Source organism: Hyperolius riggenbachi, chromosome 12 (assembly GCF_040937935.1).
Source record: "Hyperolius riggenbachi isolate aHypRig1 chromosome 12, aHypRig1.pri, whole genome shotgun sequence".
Taxonomy (NCBI): Eukaryota; Metazoa; Chordata; class Amphibia; order Anura; family Hyperoliidae; genus Hyperolius; species Hyperolius riggenbachi.
The window spans coordinates 219312251-219335844 of NC_090657.1; the positions used below are offsets into that span (position 1 = coordinate 219312251).

General features: G+C 47.5%; 1 protein-coding gene across 1 annotated transcript in view; it reads left to right on the top strand.

Annotated features, from left to right (window-relative positions):
* Positions 1–9144: 9144 nt before the first annotated feature.
* Positions 9145–23594, top strand: part of NOTUM (notum, palmitoleoyl-protein carboxylesterase) — a 92809-nt gene continuing 78359 nt past the window's right edge. The window contains exon 1 of the mRNA XM_068264400.1: positions 9145–9494. The gene's annotated coding sequence lies outside the window, so the exon portion shown is untranslated. The remainder of the gene's footprint in view (positions 9495–23594) is intronic.

Below are 23594 nucleotides of genomic sequence, written 5' to 3' on the forward strand. Positions count from 1 at the left end.
GAGGACGGGCTGCCCTCCCCGCGGCTCCCCCCTCCATCACGGTGGCCGCATCATTCATGTTTGCCCAGCAGCGGCAGGGGGGGGGGGGCTATGCGAGACGGACACAGCCGGGGCGCAGCTTCCAAATTAAAACACAGGCGGCAGGAGCGCCCCCTGGAAGCCGGCGCCCTGAGCGATCGCACCGGTCGCTCAGGTCAAAGGCCGGCCCTGGTGCAGACATGCAAACATTCATTGCATCAAACCTATCTAAGGATTAGGAACACACATCCTGACGTCCTCTCCTGGGACAGATAGCGCATCTTACCAATCGCACAAGGGAGCTAACGTAATGTATCCATGCGCACCATGCACATACACCAGCATAAGCTGTGTGCATGCTGACAAAAACACATGCAGGGGAAGGAGGGAGTGCACTGGATTAGACCCTAGCCACAGGGGTCAGTAACAAGAAAACAACACATATATCCAGGCACATCGTCTCTAGTTAGGACATTAAATAAGTGATTAAGGAAAGGGAGGTGCTGAAGGGGGTGTGGCCAGAAACAGCATAAATCTGTAACCCTTCGCACACTCGCATGCAAATGTTCAAACAAACTCATTCACAGATTCACTCATCCAGGCACCACTGTTATCCCTACAGCTAAGTTAAAAGCCGGGTTCTTAGTTCACATAAGAATGCATTCTCTTGCTTAGTCACCTACACTGCGCAGAAGTACCCAGGTAAACGTAGGTGTCCTAACTCTGGCCCTGTAACATGCATAGTGCAGACATGCAAACATTCATTGCATCAAACCCATCTAAGGATTAGGAGCACACATCCTGACGTCCTCTCCTGGGACAGATAGTGCATCATACCAATCGCACAAGGGAGCTAACGTAATGTATCCATGCGCACCATGCACAGACACCAGCATAAGGTGACTAAGCAAGAAAATGCATTCCTTTGTGAACTAAGACCCCGGCTTTTAACTCAGCTGTAGGGATAACAGTGGTGCCTGGATGAGTGAATCTGTGAATGCATTTGTTTGAACATTTGCATAATGAAAACGGTGTAATAACTGGGACAAATGGGCAAATAAAATAAGTGGATTTTAATTATGGTAGCATGTATTATTTTAAAGCTATACTGGCCGAAAACTAAGAAATAATGATTTTTTTCCATTTCTTTCTTAATATGCCCATTAAAATGCATTTAGAAAATAATAATTCTTGGTAAAATGTACCACCCAAAGAAAGCCTAATTGGTGGCGGAAAAAACAAGATATAGATCAATTCATTGTGATAAGTAGTAATAAAGTTATTGGCGAATTAATGGGAGGTGAAAATTGCTCGGATGCATAAGGTGAAAAATGACTGAAGGCTGAACAGGTTAAAGCAGTAGGATCAGCCATACTATTCCAGGGAAAAAAAACACATATATAAGTAGATAAATACTTGATCTACTTACATAACACATGTATTGTACTGTCCACGTTTTGATTTCAGTGAATGTTATATAGTAAATGATGAGAATTCTGTTCCTGGTGGGGGCCATGTCTTTTGCCCACAGTTAAGGCTAACTCGTGATGTCATTTCTGCCCTTTACTTTTTTTCTTGTCTCCTCCAATCACTGAGTCACCTCAGCCTTGCTTGTAAATACAAGTGAGTAGGGGATCAGGTTTCAGATAAGCAGCAGACAGGGAAATAAAGGGAAGAGGAGGAATATATTATAGATAAAAAGAACGCCCAGCATGCAATTCTTTGGCACCGACTACTAAAGAGCCAGTGCTCCTAAGGCCTCGTTCACATCTGCTGCGCTGAAAAACGTGTTAAAGCGCATGGTAAAAAACGCATGCGCTTGTGCGCGCTTTAGTCCGCGTTTCTGTGCGTTGCGCTGCGCTTCTTTAAAGCACGTTTTGCTTACTGTAGCAGCAGCAGTTGTCAATAAAACTTTGTTTTTGTATGTAAATGTATTTTTTTCTCCAATTAGGGGTAAAAAACGCATGCGCTTCTATGCGCTTGTACGCGCTTCTATGCGCTAAAAAAGCGGACCCATTCACTTGCATTGCTGTGCGCTTTCCAGCTCAACGCACAGAAATGCCTGCAACACTACGTTTCTGTAACGCTGCTCAGCGCAGCGCATAGATGTGAACCAGCTACATTTAGTTACATGGAAAAATCAATACCTTGCTGAACGCACAGGGCAGTGCGCTGTGGAAAGCGCACAGAAACGGCCCTGATGTGAACGAGGCCTAAGGTATATGATAACTCCAAATCATAACAGCAGAAAACGTTTTGAAAGTTTTGAATGCAGGATTAGCATCTTTATAACTTAATACACTCAGACCAGTTGCTGTTGAAATTTGATTTTTATGGTGACAATACCGCTTTAAGCAATGCCATCTGCTCCTACCCTCTGGATATTAGGCATAAATACACATGGTACGATTTTCCGTGCGATAGATGGATCCGCTAGATAAAATCCGTCATGTCCAATATTGCTCCCGATTGTTTCCGCGCTCGATTTCTCATAGCGGTGAATGGAAAAAGATCAGAAAAACGAATGAAGTTAAGAGAATCGAGCGCAGAATCGAGTGTGGAATCCTGCGGGAAAAACGATCGGGTCGCAAAATCGCACGGAAAATCTTACCGTGTGTACCCAGCATTAGTTAATTGGGCAATTTCCATTCTCATGCAATTTACACTGCACACAGTTCATGGGCACTGAGACAAAGTCAGAGGGTAGAGAAACACCAGAGAGTTAATGGTTAATACATTAAGTACCACCTGGGCCCCTATGCTCCGGCCCCTATGCTCCAGGGCCCCGTTGCATCTGCTATGGCTATTGCTAGGCCCCGGGGTGCTACTGTATATAAATAAAACATAATAACAATAATGCTTCCCCAAATCTATCTCTAAATGGAAAATGAGCAAAAAGAATTGATGCCACCAGTGTACCATGACTACCTGGATGTTTTTGACAAGAAGGTTGTCATCGATAGTGTGCTGGTTAAGGGCTCTGCCTCTGACACGGGAGACCAGGGTTCGAATCTTGGCTTTTCCAGACCAGTAAGCCAGCACCTATTCAGTAGGAGAACTTGGGCAAGACTCTCTAACACTGCTACTGCCTTCAGAGTAGGCTGCATGGCTGCAGAATGGCTGCAGCACTGGCGCTTTGAGTCCGCCAGAAAAAAAGAGCAATATAAATGTTTTGTGGTTTGGCCATTCCACCATCGCATTTAAAGAAAATCTGTAATGAAAAAAACTCCCCTGGGGGGTACTCGGGTGGGGGAAGCCTCCGGATCCTATTAAGGCTTCCCCCGTCCTCCCCGGTCCCACAGCGGTGGAGAAAGTCCTCCCGGAGCGGCGGCGATGTAAATATTTACCTTTTGGCTCCAGCGCAGGTGCAGTATCCCCTCTTCCCACGGAGATAGGTGAAAATAGCCGATCTCCGATGGCACGCTCTACTGCGCAGGCGCAAGTCGCCTGCGCAGTAGATCGGTCCCGACGGAGATCGGCTATTTTCACCTATCTCCGTCAGAAGAGCCGCAACAGCGCCCCCGCTGGAGGCTGGAAAGGTAAATATTGAACAGGCTGTCGGATTTGTCGCCTGTGCGTTCCGGGGGCTGCAGCGAGACCGCCGTGGGACACAGGAGGACAGGGGAAGCCTCGATAGGGTCCAGAGGCTTCTCCCTACTAAGGTGAGTACCCTCTGGGGGAACTTTTTTTCAGTACAGGTTTTCTTTAAGGGCCGTACACACCTCACGATTTTCTGACAATTTTCCCAACGCCCGTTGATTGTTTTGAGCCACAAATAGTCTTTTCCACGACCTTGCGACATGGGTACAGGCGTACGTTCAGCTAACAATGTTTACTAACGTGCGTCGACTCTGCACAAAGTACCGCGATCGCTTGACTTTCCGTTCGCTCCCGTTGTGTAACGTTGTGCATAGACACCAGCAGGCAGATGGATCGACTAGCGCTCATCGTGGTGGGACATCGCTGTAATCCATCTTCCTTCATCAGGTGAATATTCAGCTTTACGTTTGTCTGACAATGCTGCTGGATTGTCAGACAAGCAGTTGGCTGATGGTGTAATGGTTAAGGGCTCCGCCTCTGACACAGGAGACCTGGGTTCGAATCTCGGCTCTGCCTGTTCAGTAAGCCAGCACTAATTCAGTAGGAGACCTTTGGCAAGTCTCCCTTAAGCTAAGTACTCACGGGGGGACAATTGTAGCTGTCGCTGCACACGGGAGCGTGTGCGCGACACTTCGGCGACAGCTCGTCGCCAAGTCCCTCTGCATCCACACGGCAGCAGAGGGATTAGCGATGCGGCGGAAGCTGTCGCCGAGGTTCCTCCCCCCCGCCGGAAGCTCCGTGTGCTGTGTGTGGGTAGCTGTCGCTAGCCCGCATACACATGCGGGATTAGCGACAGTTGCGGCGAGGTGAACATGTCAATCGCCTGGCGACAGCTCCGACGGGCGACGGTTCGGGGCGCGCGCGTCATACACACGGGCGAACTGTCGCCGCAACATGCGTGTGCCACACGGTTGCGGCGACAGCCGTCTACCGTGAGTATGGACCTATACACTGCTACTGCCAATAGAGCGCGCCCTAGTGGCTGCTGCTCTGCTCTGGCGCTTTGAGTCCGCAAGGAGAAAAGCGCAATATAAATGTTATTTGTCTTGTCTTGTCTTGCTGCCTGGGGCAAAGATACGGTACCTTTTGGACAAATTTATCCACTGCCTGTAGCAGACCTGGCCACCCTCAGAGACTGTATAGATAAAACCTGGAAAGGGGTTTTCTTTGTCCTTCTATGTTTCCCGCTGGGGCAGTCAGCTTCTTTGTCCTGAAGGACGACCACACACTGTGACCCTGCGAGACTTAATATAAAGAACTGTTACTTACTTCCTAAACTTTTCCAGCAATTAAGAACTGCTAAGATCTTTACTAAGATGAACCTCCATGGGGTCTACAATCTTCTAAGAATTCAGGAAGGGGATAAATGGAAGACGGCCTTTTGTAGAAGGTTTGGTCATTTTAAGTACCTGGTCATTCCATTTCTGCTGCGTAATGTCTCAGTGACAGTCCATCAGCTACATTTTCATGGACCTGTGCATGGTAGGATATCCAAAAACAGCCGTGCACCAGCAGGGCTGGTTCTAGACTTTCTTCTGCCTGAAGCAAACTTTGGAGGATGCGCCAGTGAGAGATCTTGACCGGCAAGAGATCACCGTGGCAAGTCCAAGGGAAAGCTTTGGCACGTGACCAATCAGGAGGGGGGTGGGGTGGGGGGGTGGGGGTACTGGCACCAGAACGGCCAGTCACAGCCGCCTGATGATCGTTTTGCTAACTGGTGCCGATGGTCTCGCGGGCAAGACCACACAGCACTGTCATTGGGCCAATCACTGCACTCTATCAGTAGCAGTAACCTATCAGATGTCACTGCTACTGATCAAGTGGCATGGGATGATGTCATAGGGCATAGGTTCTCAACGTGTGGTACGCGTACCCCAGGGGGTACTTCTGATGGTTCCAGGGGGTACTCGGGCTTGATATACTTAACCAAGAATAACAAATTTAGGGTTTTAGAACATGCCAAATCTTCTTTAAACAACACCAAATTAGTATTTTAGCTAATAAAAAGCAATCGTAAATGCTTAGAAAATGTTTAGAACCAATTATCATGTACTACAATTAAATATATATTTGTCAAGGGGTACTTGTGATAATGTTTACTATGCTAGGGGGTACTTGATGAGTACAGGGTTTTAAAAGGGGTACATACCAATAAAATGTTGAGAAACACTGTCATAGGGAAGGGCAGCAGGTGCCACCGGTCAAATGAGGATGGGGATGTGTGGATGAGGAGGGTAGTGCGTTTGCCAGGATGGCGGGCAGGAAAGAGGAGAGGAGGCAGGTGCCAGGTGTCCCAAACTGTTTGTCCAAACACAGACTCCTAGATTTTGATGTCTGAATCATGTGATTCCAGTGGGTTCATGGTAGCTCCGCCCCTGGGTCTGTGCTACTCCCCCCGGTTTCCTGTGTAAACAGTCTCTAAAATACTTACCGGTTCCTACAAGATTACGTCTGGGGTGTAGCCTCGCCCCCTGGCACAAGAGGCCATACAGTAGGTGCTTCTCTATCTCTTATTAGAGAAGCGCCGATGACTCATTGTGCTAGGGGGCGGAGCTAAGTGCCAGACGTCAGACCTCGGGAGAGCCAGCAAGAAGCTTAAAGGGACCCCTTACAGCCTTCCCAGTCCTCTCTCAGTTCACCGCCAGGCCCCCCGTTACAGCTATTATTATTGTTTAGTATTTATATAGTGCCAACATCTTCCGCAATCCAACTTTAAAGTGAACCAGAGATGAAGCACCCTCATGTATTTTACCATATATATCGGTGGGAACATTAGAGAAAACACCTACCTTGCTTTCTGTTTCATCCTTCACTGCTCAGCCTGCTTGTTATCAGCCCTGATAAAATCCCTGACTGAGCATTCAGTCTGTCTTTGCTCAGGAATCATTGTTGCTGAGTCATTATAGCAGAGCCAGAGGGGGGCGGGCTTGGGCTTGAAAAGACATCAGAGAAGACTGACTCAGCTATAATGATTCCTGAGCGAAGCCAGACTGAATGCTCAGTTGGGGATTTTATCAGGGCTGATAACAGGCAGATTTAGCAGAGAAGAATGAAACAGAAAGCAAGGTAGGTATTTTCTCTAATGTTCCCACTGATATATATGGTAAAATACATGAGGGTGCTTCGTCTCTGGTTCACTTTAAGATTCGTACCCACCTCGTGATTCTGCTGACGACCGGTGCTCCAGTGTTGGGACACCACTAACCTAACTTCTTTTACATATTCTCGTAGGCTGGTTTGACTCGTAGGCTAGTACATTGGGAAACCAGAGATTTTTTTGAGCAATCAGCAATCGTTTCCACGATCTCGAGAGGTGCGTACAAGAGAATGATTAGGCGAAAGACGCTTTGCAATGCGCGGCGACAAAGATCGTCACGATAGATCGGATCTTTAAAGGATACCCGATGTGACATGTGACATGATGAGATAGACATGTGTATGTACAGTGCCTAGCACACAAATAACTATGCTGTGTTCCTTTTTTTCTTTCTCTGTCTGAAAGAATTAAATATCAGGTATGTAAGTGGCTGACTCAGTCCTGACTCAGACAGGAAGTGACTACAGTGACCCTCACTGATAAGAAATTTTCCTTTTTATCTCTTTCTTGCTTTCAGAAGCCATTTTCTGCTAGGAAAGTGTTTTATAGTTGGAATTTCATATCAGTGAGGGTAGAGAAAGAAAAAAAGGAACACAGCATAGTTATTTGTGTGCTAGGCACTGTACATACACAAGTCTATCTCATCATGTCACATGTCACTTCGGGTATCCTTTAAGATCTCAGATGACTCCCGCGATCATTTGAACTCTCATTCATGCCCGTCGTGTGCCATTGCATGTTCCCGCAGGCAGGAAGTTGGATTGGGGAGCCTCATTTGTCTGAAGGCGTCGCTGTGAGGTTCCCCGATCTATGGTTAGGTGAGTAAATCTGCCCCCCTTCCTGGATGATGCCCCCATTGGTTGATGGCCATTCTGCTCCTCTATCTGGACAATTCCCCCCTTCTCTCTCTGGATGATACCCCATGCCCCTCCTCCTGGTTCAGCCCAGCAGTGATGATACCCCATGACCCCTCCTCCACGTTCAGCCCAGCAGTGATGATACCCCATGACCCCTCCCCCAGGTTCAGCCCAGCAGTGATGATACCCCATGACCCCTCCCCTAGGTTTAGCCCAGCAGTGATGATACCCCATGACCCCTCCCCCAGGTTAAGCCCAGCAGTGATTTGATACCCCATGACCTCTCCCTGTGGTTCAGCCCAGCAGTGATGATACCCCATGCTTCCCTCCCCCTGGTTCAGCCCAGCAGTGAGGATACCCCATGCCCCGTCCCATCCTCCTGGTTGAGCCCAGCAGTGATGATACCCCACGCCACTCTCCCCCAGATTCAGCTCAGCAGTGATGATACCCCATGCCCCCCCTCCCCCTGGTTCAGCCCAGCAGTGATGATACCCCATGCCTCCCCCTGGATCAGCCCAGCAGTGATGATAACCCATGCCCCTCCTCCCCCTGGATTAGCCCAGCAGTGATGATACCCCATGCCCCCCCTCCCCCTGGATCAGCCCAGCAGTGATGATAACCCATGCCCCTCCTCCCCCTGGATCAGCCCAGCAGTGATGATAACCCATGCCTCCCCTCCCCGTGGTTCAGCCCAGCAGTGATGATACCCCATGCCCCTCCTCCCCCTGGTTCAGCCCAGCAGTGATGATACCCCATTCCCCCCTCCCCCTGGTTCAGCCCAGCAGTGATGATACCCCATGACCCCTCCCCCAGGTTTAGCCCAGCAGTGATGATACCCCATTCCCCCCTCCCCCTGGTTCAGCCCAGCAGTGATGATACCCCATGACCCCTCCCCCAGGATCAGCCCAGCAATGATGATACCCCATTCCCCCCCTCCCCCTGGTTCAGCCCAGCAGTGATGATACCCCATGCCCCCCCCCCCCTGGTTCAGCCCAGCAGTGATGATACCCCATGCCCCTCCCCCTGGTTCAGCCCAGCAGTGATGATACCCCATGCCCCCCCCCCCCCCTTCCCCCTGGTTCAGCCCAGCAGTACTGTGTGTCCCCCTCTATGTTGCTCCAGGATTCTCCCAGCTCTCCTCCTCCCCTGATGGGAATCTCTGCTGGGACGGATGTGGGACTCGCTGATCTAATCTGCACTGCAGGAGTTTCTTCAGCCCTTTGAAACTTTTTGTTGTTGTTTTTTGTTTGTTTTTGCAGCGGCTCTCAAATTACTTCCCAATTTTGCCCGCAAAAGACCCCTAAGTGACTTCGCCCTGATGAATGAGGAAGCGGCCATCCCTGCGGGAGGGGGGAGGTCCCTGAAAGGGGTTAATTTAAATCCCCCTCCTCCTCCTTTATAAGGCAAGTTTTTAAGTCCCAAATCTGAAGATCTGCAGCTGAGGATCGCACTGTGGTTGTCTGTGAATAAGCATTGCCTAACTTCAGGCTGCCTGCCCCTAGCATTGCACTAACTGCAGGCTGCCTGCTCCTAGCATTGCCCTACATCATCAAAGCATGAGAGAGGGGGGAATCCGACAAGCCTGCCCTTTATGAGATCTCCTTCCCTCCCACTGCACTCTGTCCTTCAAAGGTAGCTTCATTCATAAGCTGGCTGTGCAGTGGTGGGCTCACCTAGACCCCTGGCAGTCGCTGCATCTCCACCAACCTCACAGCTGCTCCTATGGGACTTTCAAGCTAAGTGGATTCTTTTTGTTGTTAAACTTGTGCAACTTCAGCTTTGGAAGGACATCTTTGAAGAGCACCTGCCCATCTGTGGTGCTATTCCTGCCCTGGACAACCATTATCACTGGAAGACCTGCCCTAGGAGACTTGCCAGCCAGCTCATTGCACTTTGGAGCACACTGATCTGCAGTATATACGGTACTTTTTGTTTTATTTGCTCTGTAGATGGTTGTATTTTGGTGTTTTGCATTGTATTTCAGGGACTTTCTCACTGGAAGTGTTGCATTCATTGTGCCTGCTAAGTCCCCCTTTCTTTATTAGTGCTCAAAGCTGTGAGTTTACAAGTTTGGTGTATTTTGTTGTCTAATTTTTAGTATTATCCACTTGTGGAGTTACTTAGCCTGCTCATTTAAAGGAGAAGTACTTGATTTCTTCAAATCAAACATGTCAGCACAGTGGTATAGTGGAGGGCACTCGTGCATTTTAAGGGGCCCATACACTGGTCGATTTCAGCCATCAATTGATTGATTCTAGAGATTTGCGGCCGATTTCAATCGATCTGGCAGGGTGGAAAATCTAGGTCGATCTGTTGAGAGTGCTGGGCCCTATGTTTGGACCTTAGCCTGGACCCGCTCTGCATGGAGTTTGTATATTCTCTTGTTTGGTGTGTGTGTGGTTCCTCTGGACACTCCAGTTTCCTCCCACAGGCTGATACTGATCAGTTTAACTTACCTTGGAGTCATCCAGTGCCCACGCTGTCCATCCGAGACCATCCAGCAAGCAGCAGCAACCCCCTGAAAGCTGGCCGGTCACAGCTACTGCCATAGCTCCCAACTGTCCCTCTTTGGGAGCCCTGTCCCTCTTTACTCCTCATTTGTCCCTCTTTCAGGACTTGGTCCCACTTTCTATATGTGTCTATCGCTATCCCAAAAATGTATTTGACTCAACTTTATTCCCATCCTTTAAATTGATATATTACTCATTTTAAAATGTTAATAGGAAGGAAAATGAACCAGGATAGAAAGGAGCAGTGTAGTTTGAATTATAAAGCAACATTTCCTTATGAAATCTGTATGGTATGTGTGACCAGGGTTGTGGTATGGGCGTGACTTAAGTGTCCCTTTTTTCTCATCTCAAAGTTGGGAGGTATGTACTGCGCATGTGTGGCCTTGAGCCATGCGCACCCTGATGTTCTGCGCATGCGTAGTAGTGAGTTTCTTGTACTGCACATGCTCTGGACGCATGCCTTGTATGGTGCTGTGGTAAGGAGGCGCGTGGCCCGGCCAGCTTTGAGGGGGGGGGGGGCCGCTGCTGCTGGCTGGAGGGTCTCGGAAGGATGGGATGACTCTAGAGCGCTGCAAGAAGCCCCAGGTACATCCCCCCCCCCCCAGCTCCTTAGTTACACCACTACGCATGCATAACAGCTTGGACCCAATCGGGCTCATCTCTTTCCGCCAAAGCCTGATTGTGCACATGCGTAGTGCGCCCACAAGCTTCGGGGGTCACGAAAGTGGAATGGCCTCGCATAGGAGGATCCAGAGACTTCCCTATCCTGAGATAAGTATCAAAAGTTTGGTTATAAACACCACAGGTAGTTTAGATTTATAGTAGGGATATCTGACTTTGACTATGGTAGATTAGACTGTGAGCTCCTGCAAGGACAGTCACAGTGACATGACTGTACTCTGTAATGTGCTGTAGGAGATGCCAGTGCTATATAAATACATAATAATATGGTAGGGCATTAGACTATGGTAGGATTTAGACTGTGAGCTGCTCTGAGGACAGTCAGTGACATCATGACTATGTACTCTGTACAGCGCTGTGAAAGATGTCAGTGAATAATAATAATAATAATAATAATAATATAGTACGTTCGGCTATGGTAGGTATAGATTGTGAGCTCCTCTGAGGACAGTCAGTGACTTGATTGTGTAAAGTGCTGCAAATTATTATCCGATTAGCTCCCATAGCTTTTTGCCAGTGGCTTCAACTTTGGGCACTTCCAGTAGCATTCAAGCAAACCTGTAGTAGTGGAAAGCCTGCCTCCATACCCAGTGGCTTCCCCATGTCCTTACACCAGCGCTGCTCTTCCTCATAGCCATACACCTGTCTGTGTAGAAGTGCAGCTATACTGCGCATGCGTGAGCATCTTGGACCATACTTGCGCATGCACAGGGCGGCTGGGCTCATGCATGGAGGGGAGCATGGCAACGGGAACACTGCCAACAAGCTCTTATCTGGTGCAGAATTTAATTCTGGCCCATCAATCTGAAGGAGTCAGAGGATGGGCAAAGAGACAGATTGGTTAGTGTCGAGCAGCAGCTGCGTTCTACCTGGCAGAACAGACTCCTCCTTCAGAACACGACAATGGATGTAAAACAGGCACTTCTTGTAACTCAGTAGCGTATTATAAGGGGGAGAGGCACAGTATGGAATGATTCATTGCAATAACTGACAACTAGGCACAAGCTGGCATGATTCTGCCACTAGAGCTGAAGCTTTAGCTTAACCCTCTGTCCTCCATAAGTGGTTGGGAATGGCTAGTTATAATTTGCTCTATATTGTAAGGTTAGAGCGTTGTTGTTAAAGGACTACTGTAGGGGGAGACAGACTTGAACGTACCCAGGGCTTCTAATGGTCCCCCGCAGACGTCCTGTTCCCGTGTAGCCACTCACCGATGCTCTGGTTCACTTCTGCAATTTCCGACTTCAGAGTCGGGAAAACCACTGCACCTGCGCGGCTGCGTCTTCTCTGACGTCACCAGGAGCGTACTACGCAGACCATGCTGGGCCTGCGCAATACACTCCCGGTGACATCCGCAGAAGCGAGGGCACGGCCACGCAGGCACAGTGGTTTTCCGACTTTAAAGTAGGAAATTGCTTAAAGGGAAGGTTCAGGAAACTCTTGAAAAAAATAAAAATCCCTATCCACTTACCTGGGGCTTCCTCCAGCCCGCGGCAGTCAGGAGGTGCCCTCGCCGCCGCTCCAGAGGCTTCCGGTCGTCTTCGGTGGCCGACCTGGCCAGGCCGGCTGCCAGGTCGGGCTCTTCTGCGTCCCACTCGGGCGCGCTGACGTCATCGGACGTCCTCCGGGCTGTACTGCGCAGGCGCAGTAGTTCTGCGCCTGCGCAGTACAGCCCGGAGGACGTCCGATGACGTCAGCGCGCCCGCGTGGGACGCAGAAGAGCCCGGCCATGGAGCGCAGAAGAGCCCGACCTGGCAGCCGGCCTGGCCAGGTCGGGTCGGCCACCGAAGACGACCGGAAGCCTCTGGAGCGGCGGCGAGGGCACCTCCTGACTGCCGCGGGCTGGAGGAAGCCCCAGGTAAGTGGATAGGGATTTTTATTTTTTTCAAGAGTTCCCTGAACCTTCCCTTTAAGTGAAGCGGGGACTGGAGCATCGGTGAGTGGCAGCGTGGGCACAAGATGTCTGTGGGAGACCATTAGAAGCCCTGGATAAGGTTTTGTTTTTTGTTTTGTTACAGTACTCCTTTTTTAAAGGTAAGTGTTGGACAAGGGAATGTTGGCTTTGAAGAGCTGTCAGCCATACTATCTCAGAAAAAAAAACAACCACATATATAAGTAAATAATACTTGCTCTACTTGCATAACCTATGCATTGCACTGTCCACGTTTTGATTTTAGTGATATTTCTACAGTAAAAAAAAAAGATCCTCCTTCGCATTTCCCATTTTAAAGGGAACCTTACCTTCGAAGGATACGAATTTGTCCTTTTAAAATACCAGTTGCCTGACTCTTTCCTGCTGATCCTGTGTCTCTAATACTTTAGCCACAGCCCCTCAACAAGCATGCAGCTCAGATGCTCTGAGTGAAGTCAGACTCGATTAGCTGCATGCTTGTTTCAGGTGTGTGATTCAGCCACTGCTGCAACCAAAGAGATCAGCAGGACTGCCATGCAACTGGTATTGTTTAAAAGGAAACCTCCACGGCCCTCTCAATTTAGGTTCCCTTTAAAGAGAACCAGAGATTAAGAAATAGATTTATACATACCTGGGGCTTCCTCCAGCTCCATAAGCCTGGATCGCTCCCACGCCGCCTTTCTCCGCTGCCTCTGTCTGCCGGTACCGGGTCCCGTCATTTGGGCCAGTCGACGCAAGCGCAGTGCGCTCCCTCCGTACTGCGCATGCATACAGAGCCAGAGGGAGCCCCTGTGCATGCGGAAGACTGGTTGTGTCCGGCGGAAGTGACGGGACCCGGTACCGGCGATAGAGGCAGCGATGTATCTCTATCTCATCGCAGCACGTTACGTAGTGGTTAGTGCTCTTGCCTTGCAGTGCTGGGTCCTCTGTTTGAATCCCAGCCAGGGCCCTAACTGCAAGTAGTTTGTACGTTCTCCCCGTGTCTGTGTGAGTTTCCTCTGGGTACTCTGTTTCCTCCCATATCCAAAAAACCTACCGATAAGTTAATTGGCCCTAGACACACACCTATACTACACAATATAGACCTATGACTTTGGATTAGATTGTGAGCCCCTGAGGGACAGGATAAAGGGGAAAGAGGCGCCCAGAGAAGAGAAAATGCTTTAAAACAAATAAAATGAAAAAAGTGAGGTGGCTTCCATCAATGAAGACAAATTCACGTATTAATAGAGTTCTATTGCACTGGCAACGCGTTTCGTGAGTGCATAGCCACTTCTTCGGGCCAAATAGCAGTGCCTAATAGTGCTTGTAGCCACAAATAAGGCGCCTCCCTAAAGGGACAGTTAGTGACAAGACAGTATACTCTGTACAGCGCTGCGGAAGATGTCAGCGCTATAATAATAAAGAACCTTGTCTAATGGAGGACCTTGTCCTGGCTCTGCTTGAAGCTGTTCTACCCAAGTTACTGAATGTTTCCTCCCTCCCGTGGCCTGACGCTTTGAGCAGGGTAAGCAGCAGGGATGGCACGTGAGATGCTAATGATTCTGCATTGTTCCAGATTGGAACCAAGGTTGGATTTCATTGGTTCCAATCATTTGGTCAGTTTTCAAGCTGCAGGCATCTAAGGCAAGACCATAGTCTTTGGAAAATGAAAGATCACAGACCAATTTTACCCCCTTCCATGTAGTATGAGAGCGATACTCTACACAGTCTATCCTATGGAGCTGAACTCCCCATCAGACAGAAATCTTTGCAAGATGCTGCACACACAGATGCTGTACAGACACAAAAGATCAGTATCTGCAAAAGATCTGTTCCTGCCAAAAATCCATTCCTGCAAATTGCATTCATAGTCTATGAGATCTGCAGATCCTCATACACACCTTGTTTAACAGACAATTATCTGTAGATCAGATCCACCAGGTTGGATCTTCAGATCTGCAGATGATTGTCAGTTAAACAAGGTGTGTATGAGGATCTGCAGATCTCATAGACTATGAATGCAATTTGCAGGAACGGATCTTTGGCAGGAACAGATCTTTTGCAGATAATGATCTTTTGTGTCTGTACAGCATCTGTGTGTGCAGCATCTTGCAAAGATTTTTTTTTTTTCTGATGGGGAGTTCAGCTCCATAGAAAAGACTGTGAGGGTCCATTTCCACTATCGCGAATTCGCATGCGTTTTTCCGCATGCAAATTCACATAGCAATACAAGTGAATGGGACTGTTTCCACTTGTCAGGATTCCTTTGCGTTTTTCTGTGCAGAAAAAATTCGCATGGCAGAGCCATCAGAATTCGCATACCGCTATGCGAATCGCATACAATGTATTTAATAGGAAATTCGCATGAGGTTTGGGTATGCAAATCTTCATGCAAATTCGCATAGAAACAATGGAAAAGCACACCAGCACTGCCATGGTGAAATTCGCATACATCGTCGTCCATGCAAATACGCATAAAAATTCACATACACCCGCATGCGAATTTTTACCACGGCGATTCGCACCGCACAAGTGGAAATGGGCCCTTAAGGTATGTGCTCTCATACTACATGGAAGGGGGTAAAATTGGTCTGATCTTTCATTTTCAAAAGACTATGGTCTGATGTGTGTATGCACCTTAAAGAGACACTGAAGCGAAAAAAAAAATGATATAATGAATTGGTTGTGTACTGTGAATAATTACTAGAAGATTAGCAGCAAAGAAAATATTCTCATACTTTTATTTTCAGGTATATAGTGTTTTTTCTAACATTGTATCATTCTATAATATGTGCAGATTACACAACACTCAGCATTCAAAATGAGTCTTTCAGAGCAGTCTGTGAAGTAATGACCTCTCCTCTGGCAGGGAAAAAGTAAACAGTTGAAATAATAAAAGTCAGAAGACAGCCCTCTCCACGACTTTTGAAAGTCGTAGAAATTAATGGCTTTTTTGCATAGAGATAACTGGAGTTTCTTAACTCTTCCTGTACTGGAAACAATTAGACTGATGTATCTGATCTTAATGTTTTATTTCTTAGCTGTACTACACATATAAATCATAATATCATAATTTTTTTTTCACTTCAGTGTCTCTTTAAGGCTCAACACACACCATACAATCTTGGTTGTTCAATCTTACCACTTTCATGTAGTATAAGAGCTTATCCAATCAATTAAGGTATTTTCAATCTGTTGGCCCTTATACTACATAGATTTGGTAAATCTGTACAACCAAGATTGCATGGTGTGTTGAGCTTTATCCTGCATGAGCTCTGAAGTGTAGCGCTGTGGACCTGAACTCAGAACTCCCTCACTGTGGTAAAAGATGAGCAACATCATAATCTTTGTTACAACTGATACACTAGTATGCAGATGAGATGTTCTGACTACACTGCATGTTTGTTGCCTGCATGTTAGAAACTAACACAAGGGAATGTGATGGGTAAGGGCAACAAATGGTCTGCAGGGAAAGTCTGTCTGCAAATTTAAAGGCACAAAGTGCAATTGCATCTGCAGTACCAGAAATGGCAAGAGTTGAAACAATGTTATCTCTTCTATCCTACAAAGTAAAATCCTATTGCAAGTATGTGTTGGTAGGGGCACCGCGTGCCAGGTGTCTCCTGCCCCCTTCTTACCTCTGTTATGTGACTTGAAGCGGTGCGATGGAGGGGACCAGGAGGGTGGCCAGGGAGCAGACAAACTACAGGGGGCTGGACAAAGCCCCAGGCAAGTATACCTGGCTAACAGTGATGTGGGGAATAGTGAGTTTGGCCTAGTGCACACCAGAGCGGTTCGGCTGCAGTTTGCGATCCGCTTGCGGGTGCGGATCCGCTAGGGTAATGTATTTCAATGGGCTGGTGCACACCAGAGCGGGAGGTGTTTTGCAGAAACGCATACTCCCGGGCTGCTGCAGATTTTGGATTGCGGATGCGTTTCTGCCTCAATGTTAAGTATAGGAAAAACTCAAACCGCTCTGAAAAACGGCACTTCAGAGCGGTTTGCCAGGCGTTTTTTGTTACAGTAGCTGTTCAGTAACAGCTTTACTGTAACAATACATGAAATCTACTATACCAAAACCGCTACACAAAACCGCAAAACGCTAGCTGAAACGCTGCAGAAAAAGAAGAAAAAGCGTTTCAAAATCTGCTAGCGTTTTGCGGATCTGCTAGCGGGTTTTGGTGTGCACCAGCCCTTTGAGTTGTTTTTTTTTTTCGACAGATGGCTCAATAATTTCCAACAGGTCTGATCTGATTTTGACCGTTTTTTTTCTGAACAATTTTATTCATAGAAGTGAACTGAAGTCCTCCAGAGAAAAGACTGTCCAGTAAATCTGCTGAATAAACTCCCTGGGCTTGATTCACAAAGTGGTGCTATCCTACTTAGCACGTCTAAAGTCTTTAGACGTGCTAACCAGAGTGCTAAGTAGGTTAGCACCTGATTTCTCAATCAGATCGTGCGCTAAGTACTGCGCGCATTGGACTATGCGCGCGCTAAGTCCCATTAATGGGCACTTCGCGCGGAGCGCTCTGTGAAGTGCGCGCGTAAAGGTTTTTTTTTTTTTTTTTTTTGTGTGCGAAAAGCTCGTTTAGACGTGCTAAGGGGATTGTCACAGGCGTGCTAACAGTTAGCACCGCTTTGTGAATCAAGCCCATTGTGTATTCCCATCGTGTGAGTTGGAGGATCAGCAGGGGCAGCCAGGGAATGTGCCTTGTTTAAAAAGGGCCTGTAACTTTAAAAAGTCCCCTCAGGGGTACTTCCGGTAGGGCGCAGCCTCTGCATCCTATTGAGGCCTCCCTCATCGTCCTGTCCCACGGTGGCAGTGCTAGTGCTACCCGAACGGCAGCCATGTAAATATTTACCTTTCCCGGCGCAGGTGCAGTAGCTGCTCTCTGCTCAGGGTCAGACGGAAATGGCAGCTCTTGGTTTAATCCGCTCTACTGCGCAGGTACAATTCGCCTGCGCAGTAGAGTGGACCTGACTGGGATGGGCTATTTCCACCTGATCCCGAGCAGAGCCACTACTGCACCTCTGCAGGGAAAGGTAAATATTGCAGGCACTACTGTACCACAGACAACTTTTTTTTCTTGTCTGCTGTGGTTTCTGGGGCCCAGCGCAGCCACTGTGGGATGGAGGACGGGGAAGCCTCGATACGATCCAGAGGCTTCACCCTCCCGAGGTAAGTACCCCCGAGGGGACCTTCTTGAAGTAAGAGTCTCTTGTAAAGAAATGAGGCAGCCTCCATATCCCCCTCACTTCAGGATGGATGTGGTGTTAGTGTTACGCTGCTATGGAAGCAGCTAGTCCCCCACTTGTGTGCCTTGTTTTGTTTGCTGACAAAATGCTTGTACATCAAAGAAAACTATTTAACAAAGAAAGACCTGAGTTTACTACACTTCCTGTTTATACAATCCCATAAGCCTGCAGGGTTTTTTTGTTTTCATGGTGGTTGTGAATGCGACCTCCATGGTTCTGAAATGAGACCAGGAGCCCATTGGTGCAGTATCGTTAGATGAAGTAGATTAGTAAATTATACTCAGAAGGGTCGGCTGCACTCCAGACAGAGCTTATAGGGAATTAAGCGTTCCTTTTCGGTATCCCAGATCCGCTAGGCAGGTGCTGGTTGGTCGCTCTCCTTAGGTAGTTGGACTCAGATACTACCCCGAATGGTTGGACTATAGCTAAAAAGGTGTGTAGGAGGAACCAATCTATTTTTAAAAAAGAGGCGCCCATACTTGCGACTGCTGCTGACTGAGGAAGCGGTCCAGTACCTGTGAAACGCGTTGTTTTTTTTGTGGATCATTTTAAAATTACTTCTCTCAATGTGGTTTGTCCTCTAAAGCTTTTTTTTTTTTTTTTTTTTTTTCTCCCCCTCGTCTTCTCTCCACACCTTGCAAATCACTTAACTTACCTGGGGCTTCTTTGAGCCCCTAGAAGTCATTTGTGTCCCTCGCTAAACCTCTAGTCTTCTCTGGGTCCTCCTGGCAGGCTCTAAAGGGTCGGTGTCTTTTGCACAGGCGCCCTATGCACCTGGTGACATGAGTACGTTGGCTTGCACAGAAAATGGTGAATCGGCCGGGTTGATGACCCTTTAGAGGCTGGCAGTGGGACCCAGGAGAGGACCGGAGCTGTGGCGAGGGGCACAAATGACTGCTAGGGGCTCGAAGATGCCCCAGGTAAGTAAAGCTTAATTGCATTTCAGGTCAACTTGCAACTCCTTGCTCTAGCACCTGCTTCTCCTCCTGCGTTGTGAGATCGAGATGCTGGGCAGTAGTGAGAGGGTAAAAGCAAATCATTGGCACACCTTGAGGTGAGAAGCCTTGCCACCACTGCCCATATACTCTGCAAATATACTGGGGGAGCACAGGACAGAGGGGACCTACTTAACACCTGTGAATCTAGCTATATGTTTGGGGGGGTGACTCTAAACACCAGGGCAGCTATATAACGGAAAGTTGTATACTCACCTAACGGTAATTTTCCTTTCCCGATGCATCCATGGCAGCACAACGGGTATTGGCCCCACCCCAATACCCCACATCACAATTATGTATATGTAATGATCCGCTCAGCTGGCTGCACAGGCAGGCAGCTGTTTGACCATTCCTTAAGTCTGTGGTCTGCGGGTCTCTGGAAGAGAGACCTGTCTTCACTTTGCAAGTTTCAGACCTGCTCTGCTGCTGTGGAATTTGCATACATTTGTCATGCAAATTATCTAGCCGCCTCCTTTGAAGGCTTGCAGCATAAATACCATGTGATCCCACAGTCCTTTGCTGGTCATGATGGTTTGTTACCACTAAAACACTCCTTGAGTGTCAGCCTTGCTATTGTTTGCTAAAGATTATCTTAGAGTAATTCCTGGGGACTTCACTACGCAATCCTTCTAGGGCAGTCAGGTTTATTGCCTGTCTTGTCTTGTCCTTGCGATTGCACTCGCTCTGGCGGAAAGAGCAGTGGATCCTGCTAGGCCTATTCCTGTACTCGGATCACTCTTGCTCTGGTGGAAAAGAGCAGTGGATTCTGCTAGCTTTGTTTCTCTACTTGGTTCACACTCGCTCTGGCGGAAAGAGCAGTGGATCCTTCCTGTCCTATCCCTGAACCCGAATCGCACTCGCTCTGGCGGAAGGGCGGTGGATCTTATCTGACCTATTCCTGTTTTCCGTTCGTCTGTCTGGAGCAAACGCTTGCGGTTGTCTGCGGTAAGGCAGCCGTTTAGCAAGCGTTCCTGCTATTTGTTCATTTGTGTTCATTCGTTAGTCATGGTGGCGTGCTTGTCTCTCTGTTGCGCTTAACGTGCGAAGACCGCATTTAGGTATTGCATTTGTTGTTTTCGTTGACCTTCTCATTGTATGATATGCTGTGCCTTTCTCTCTGCTCCTGTGTTTAATCTTTACTCTGTCTTGTGTCACTATTGGCATTCGCCACTATTGCGATTGCGTTCCTACGTTGTTTCTGCTGTTGTGTGTTCACCGTCGCTGGTTGGCGACTAGATTGGTGGACATGCATACATTCCTTCTCTGTGCTTATTCAGTCTTGTGTCGCTGTTAGCAGTCGCCATCTCTTGCGATTGCTTTCCCACCTGGTCTTCACGGTTGTGTATTCATCATCGCTCTGGCGACTAGATTGGTGGACACACCTACACCCTGTCTCTGTGCTCTCTCTTTAAGGGCTATCTTGCCCTGCATCGCTTCCCCTCGTACAATTCCTATCTGGCATCTGTGGCTGTGCAGAGGATCTGTTCCTCTGCACTCCACAGCTCCATTTGCCTGCAGGAATTCCCCTCTACAGGTGCATAGCACCATTGCTGGGTTCTCTCAGATTATACGCTTGTGGAGGATTTCCGCAGTGTCAGCGTGCATCCTGTGCGCTGACCACGGGAATAATTGCACAATCGTTACAGTATAAAAGACTTACTGACCCTCCCATCCCTGTATAGTAACTAGTACCTCACCGAACATAGGGTGGGTCCCTTGTGCTGCCATGGATGCATCGGGAAAGCAAAATTACTGTTAGGTGAGTATACAATTTTCCATTTTCCCAATGCCTCCATGTCCGCACAACGGGATTTAACTCGGAAAAAAATAGAAGGGGGGGCAACTGGAGCAGGTAAAAGCAAATTTGCATTTAATGAACTCCATTATTCTTAAACAGAAGAGGAATAGGAAGAGAACACTGCTCTTCCAAATTCTACAGAAGTTAAACAAGAGGTATCAACTTGATGATGTCTAATGAAAGTATTAATGGTACTCCAATTAGATGATTGACCTATCTTCGCTGCTGAGATGTTTGCGCGAGCTGCCCTAGAGGCTGCAACACCTCTGGTTGAATGTGCCCTGATTTCCTTCGGGGGCTCTCTATTCACTACTCTGTAGGCATTCTGTTAACCAATTGGCTATCGTTCTTGAAGAGGCTGCTTCGCCTTTCCGATAGCCTGCTGGGACTATAAATAGTCTCTCTGACTTCCTGATGTCCTACGTGGCGTCAATATAGGATTTTTTGCTACATCCAAGGAATGTAAAGTAGTAGTCATCTTCATTTAAATACAGGAAGAGACCACTCTTGATTACTATGTAAGTATGATTTTTACTTTCGGCAGGAATCCCTGTACTGGACGAATCTGGACTCTGTCCTGGTAAAAAGTCAGGTAAGGCTCTTGGTGACTTAAGGCCTGCAGCTCCAAAATTCTGCTTGCCGAGGTAATTGCAACAAGAAAAACTACCTTCAGTATTAATCAACAGCGAGCACTATTCTATTGGCGCAAAAGGAGAACCTGTTAAATAGTCTAATAAGACTAGAGGCAGGTCCCATTTAGGAAAAATAGATTTTGAAGGAGGACTAACGCTCATTACTCCAGCAATGAACTCTTTAATCAGTGGCTTGAAAGCCCATCTACGACCAGAATGGAGATTGCCGATACCTGGACCTTAATGGAATTAAAGGCTAGTCCTTTGTCCAGACCTGACTGTAGAAAAGCTAGGATTTGATGAATTGGGGGAAACATCGGATCAAAGTTCTGTTTTGTGGCAAACTCTATAAAAGCGTACCAAATTTTGTGATAAGTCGAATTTGTTTTTCTGGCACTTGGTAATCACAGCATCTTTGCAGCCTAGCTCTTGCAACTTCCTCCTCTCAATTTCCGCGCAATCCGTTTTTAGGCGAGAGGGGTTTGGATGTAACACTGGGCCTTGTGATAGGAGAGGCCTGTTGACTGGAATTGGAAGTGGCTTTGTCATCACCATCTGATAGAGAATAGGAAACCAAGGCCTTTTGGGCCACCACGGGAGGATCGCTATCAAGATCACCAGCTCTGATCTCAATCTCTTGAGAAGTCTCATTATGAGGGGAAGTGGAGGAAAGACATATGCAACTTTGAAAGTCCTTTGTGCAGTCAAGGTATCGCATGCCTCTGACTCCTTTTCTGGATATCTACTGAAGTATCTTTGACACTTTCTGTTGGCTTTGGCCGCCATCAGGTCCAACTCCGGTTGTTGCCAATGTGCACAGATTGTTCTGACCGCGTTCTCCTCCAATTCCCACTCGTTGTTCGACACCTGGTTCTGCTGAGGTAGTCCGAGACAATGTTTGAAGACCCTGGGATATAAATTGCCGACAGACTCCACCTTCGCTATTGCTAGTGTGAAGGTGTGTGTTTTTTTTTTTTTTTTTTTTTTTTTCCTCCTCCTCCATAAGAGATTGACTGTGCGATCCGCCCTGGTTCCTGATATAAGCTACTGCTGTCTTGTTGTCCATTTTCAGTAAGATAGGTCTGTTGACTATCAGGTGCTGAAAGGGACGAAGAGCACAAAACTCAGCTCCAATTTGTTTGCAGGCTAGTGTCTCGTAAAGAGGCCAAGTTTTTCCTTCCAGTACTATGAACCGCATACTGCACCCCAGCCTCTTGTGCTGGCATCTGTGTTGATTACTATTGGACGACTCGACTGAGATTCTTTTTCTTAGATTCGACTCATTCATCCACCAGCGTAGATCCTTTTTCATGAGGGGGGGGTTACTGCTATTATCTGGTGTAAGTTGTCCCCATTCCACTGAGCCAATAATCCTCTCTGAACACTCCTGAGGTGCCAATGGGCCCACGGGAACATTGGTATTGTGGAGGACATGGGTCCAAAAATTTTTAGGCAAAACCTTGCTTGGACGTGTGATGACAGAAGTAGATGAAGAATCCTCTGCCTTATGATTGGGATTTCGGAAGACAAACTTCGTTTTGTCGTGTAAGAAATCTGGCGCCAAGATAGAGGAGATCCTGAGTTGGCTGGAGATGACGTTTGGTGTAATTTATCAGCCATCCAAACTTCATCAAAGTGTCTAGGAGAATTTCTTGAGTTTAAACACTCTGTGACTGAATCCACCAGTAGTAATACATCTAAATAGTGATGTGTTCGAATATTGTCAAGTCTTACAATGGCAATAACTAAGAGAAGCTTTGAAAAGGTCCTAGGGGCTGTGCAAATGCCGAAAGGCAAGCAAACTGAAAATGCAGTCCTCCTACCGCAATTCTGAGGTTTTTTTTTTTTGTTTTTTTTTTTGTATTGGGACATAAAGATGCGCATCTTCCAAGTCGATACACAGCATGAAGTCGTGAGGCTTTACTGCCATTAATAAAGTGTTCAGTGATTCCATCTTGACTTTTTCGAGATGAATGCAAGAATTCGGCTTCTTTAGATCCAAAACCGGACGAAGATCGCCTCACTTTTTTGGAATGAAGAAAAGCTTGGCGTTTAAGCAGTGATGTCTCTATGGGAGGAACCGGAACAATAGCTTGTTTCTAAAAGTTCTTGTAGGTACTTTGTTAGAATGTCTATTTTCTCCTGCGTAGACAGAATTCTTGTAGATCTGAAGTGGTTTTCTGGAGGGATTTTCTTGAATGTCCAAAAGTGACCCGAACTGACTGTTCTTATTATCGTTGACTTTATCTGTTG